The sequence below is a fragment of the Dasypus novemcinctus genome, unplaced genomic scaffold, assembly GCF_030445035.2.
Source record: "Dasypus novemcinctus isolate mDasNov1 unplaced genomic scaffold, mDasNov1.1.hap2 scaffold_123, whole genome shotgun sequence".
Taxonomy (NCBI): Eukaryota; Metazoa; Chordata; class Mammalia; order Cingulata; family Dasypodidae; genus Dasypus; species Dasypus novemcinctus.
In genome coordinates, this window is record NW_026688149.1 from 436,649 (window position 1) to 440,669 (window position 4,021).

Below are 4,021 nucleotides of genomic sequence, written 5' to 3' on the forward strand. Positions count from 1 at the left end.
AGGTTCCCATACACCCCCATCCCCCTCACCTGACTCCTCCCCCCATAACAACAACCTCCTCAATCATTATGAGACATTAATTACATTTGGTGAATACATATCTGAGCACTGCTGCACCTCATGGTCAGTGGTCCACATCATAGCATACACTCTCCCACAGTCCACCCAGTGGGCCATGGGAGGACATACAGTGTCTGGTAACTGTCCCTGCAGCACCACCCAGGACAACTCCAACCCCCAAAAATGCCCCCACATCACATCTCTTCCTCCCACTCCCTACCCCCAGCAGCTACCATGGCCACTTTCTCCACACCAATGCCACATTTTCTTTGATTACTAATCACAATAGTTCATGAATAGAATATTACTAAGCCCACTCTAATCCACACTCTATTCCTCCATCCTGTGGACCTTAGAATGGTTGTGCCCACTCCACATCTATATCAAGAGGGGGCTTAGATTCCACATGGATGCTGGATGCAATCCTATTTTCAGTTGTAGGCACTCTTGGCTCCCTGGTGTTGTGGTTGACCTTCTTCCCTTCCATGTTAGATGAGTGGGGTAAGTCCAATAAACCAGAGTGTAGCAGTTGCAAGTCTGTTGAGGCTCAGGGCCTGGCTATCACATGGTCAGTCCAGAGATTCAGGTCTCCTGCATATACATTAAATCCCAGCACCAACTTCAGTTCCGGTAAAAGTAACAGGAGAGACTTGTGGATGAAGATCACATCTGAGTCCAGCTCCATCATACAGAAACACAAACTCCAAAGTAGGGCCAACTGAGATGGCACTGAACTCCATCTGCCATGACCATAGAACCTGTGGGTCTCTGTAGCCCTCAGAAGAACCAATACCTTGCATTGTATCTACTTTATCTGTCTCTGGGACTCTGCTCAGTTGTGCATAAGGGCAACCCCTCTGATAACCTCCTGGCTCTTTTGAAGACTCATAGCCATATAAACCCATTTGTCCTTTCCATTTCCCCCTTGAGTCAGGTCAAAAAGCATTTTTAACTCCTGGTATTATATGTAGATTGAGATATTCTGCTGGTCTAAGTTGACCCTTTTATTGAAGGTCATTTTCTAGTTACATCATCAGCTGACCCTAGCATGACACAAACTCAAAATCACTCTTACCATACTCTTTAAACTTAGTTCTTTGATTAACTTGTGTTTCCTTTTCAGAATGGTGCAGTACACACACTTCTTTGCCAAGAATGGGCTTTTCCTCACTTACACAATTTGTGTTTATATGATACCAGAATGAGAATTAAGTAATTGACTGACTTTCAATAGGAATTCAGTAAACAGGTCTCATTAGCAGCAATGAGACATCTCTCTAAAGCAACCAGGCAGGATACTGGAGCCTCATCCACATTAAAATGAAATGTGTGCTAACATTGTTCTTTAGGTAGTACATGGGATTTTTGCCTGCTATGTGTAAGCTCTTAACTACAATCATATTGAACTCACTCTTAAAACTTAGTGCTATGACCAAATCACAAGGTTCAAGTTTTGGGAACTAAGCAAGGTACACATTTGGTAAACTGCTATGGGTTTTCCATCACTTACACTGACACCAAAGGAGAAGTCTATTCTTCACTGAGAGAGACAACAAAGTTGGGAGAGTGAGATCAAAATGACTGTAGTATTAAAAACAACAACTGAGGGAATGCTGAGTTCCTGGTCAGGGGAGCTGTATCACATTCCCCAATTGAACAGGAACAATCCCCCAAGTGCAATGGCAAAGACCAATAAAGAAGGATGGCCCAACAATGAGCCCTTGATACTGATGACTATGCTTATGAGCCTGTGTGAGTTTGGCTTAGAAAGTGGCCACATTTCAGCAACATGTAGGTTCTCAGGAGGTAACTCAGGCACCCCGCAGCTCTGGGCCTGGTTCAAATTTCAGGCACACAGGCTCATAAGCATAGTCTTCAGTATCAAGGGCTCATCATTGGAGCATTCTTCTTCACTGGTCTTCACCCTTGCACTTGGAGGTTGTTGCTGTTTCATTGGGGAATGTGACACACTTCCCTGGCTAGGAACTTAGCACTCCCTCAGTTGTCATTTGTAACTGTAACTACTATGAATATACCCAAAATATATCCAAACATTTTATGTACCCTATATACATGCCCTGGAGAACTCCCTTCCAACCATGTGTCCCCCATCAATAACACCCCACACCAGAGTTCCTCCTCTGCCATAGCTGGACCCCTCTGTGGTCCAAAACTTCTTCAAAAATGAGCCCTAATATATTGCCAAATTCAATTAACATGAAAATGAAGTAGTAGTGATAGGTTTAAAGATTAGTAATAGAATGCATATTAATTTAGAAATACTAAAATAAAGTAAAAATAAATTGGGGTATTAAAAGTGCAAAATATCATGAAACTTTGTTTTGACACTTTGCCTTTCATCACTCTAATAGGTGTTGCCATGCATGTGCAGTGGCAAGGCAGTTTCTTTCATTTCTTCCTCAGTGTCTACATCCTTTCCTTTTTTTTCTAACTTTTAATTTTGTCTTCAAAAAAGTTTTAGATCATGTTAAAGTCACATATAAAGTATAGGAAACTCCCATATATCCAAAATCAAACCCTTTACCCCCTTCCCCAGCAATGATCTTTTTACATGTTCATGCTATAGTTACTGCAGCTGATGTAAAGATATTGAAACATAGCTATCAAACACGGTTTCATTTTGGATTACATTATGGTTTATATTTTAGATTGTACAATTTTTCTAGTCTTTTATTTTTTATTTTCAGTTTTTTAAGATTTTTATTTATTTCTCTCCCCCTCCCCCAGTTGTCTGCTCTGTGTCCATTTGCTGTGTGTTCTTCTGTGTCTGCTTGCATTCCAGACAGTGGCACCGGGAATCTGTGTCTCTTTTTGTTGCATCGTCTTGCTGCATCACCTCTCCATGTGTGCTGTGCCACTTCTGGGCAGGCTGCACTTTCTTTCATGAGGGACAGCTCTCCTTACGAGGTGCACTCCTTATGCATGGGACTCCCCTACACGGGGGACACCCCTGCAGGGCATGGCACTCCTTGCATGCATCAGCACTGCATGTGGGCCATCTCATCACATGGGTCAGAAGGTGCTGGATTTGAACCCTGGACATCCCATGTGGTAGACAGATACTCTGTCAGGTGAGCCAAGACCACTTCCCAAATTTTCTAAACTTTTAGTTACCTTATGTTTTACATTATGGTTTACATTTTAGCCTATAGAATTTTATACATTTTTGGTGTAATTTAACACATCTTATATCCATCATTGCATGAGCTTGTGGAACACTTCCATTGACCCCCAGTTACTCTGCTTCCATCTATTCTATTGCTCTCTCTCCCTCCCCTCAGGACCCACAGTGACAACCAATCTTCACTGCGTAAAGGACCAGATTTACAGATACTTACAACAATGCTGAGGGCTTGACATACTAGACTGTCCTCCCCCATTGGGAGCCACCAATTCTCTTGAGAGACACAATTCTATCTATTTCAGAACATCAGGCCTCCCCAGGATGTGGGCACACCTTCCCATTCGTTGTATGAGTCTCCAACCAATGATATAACACAATATACCACTATGACAAGGTGAGCATTCACACACTCCCTAGAAGCCTGTCACTGTGCCAGATGCTCCCACCTTAAGGACCTTAACCAGGTAATCCTTCTTTATTAAATTTTCCAAAGAGTTTTCTCAGCACTATAGTTTAAACCACATGCCCAACAATCTCCCATGTTCAATTTTTTAAAAGATTTTATTTTATTTATTTCTCTCCCCTTCCCTCCCCCCCAGTTGTCTGTTCTTTGTGCCCACTTGCTGCGTGTCCTTCTAAATTTTGTCTGCTTCTGTTGTTGTCAGTGGCACGGTAATCTGTGTTTCTTTTTGTTGCGTCATCTTGCTGCGTCAACTCTCTGTGTGTGCAGCACCATTCTTAAGTAGGCTGCACTTTCATGCTGGACAGCTCCCCTTATGGGGCACACTCCTTGCACGTGGGGCTCCCCTACGTGAC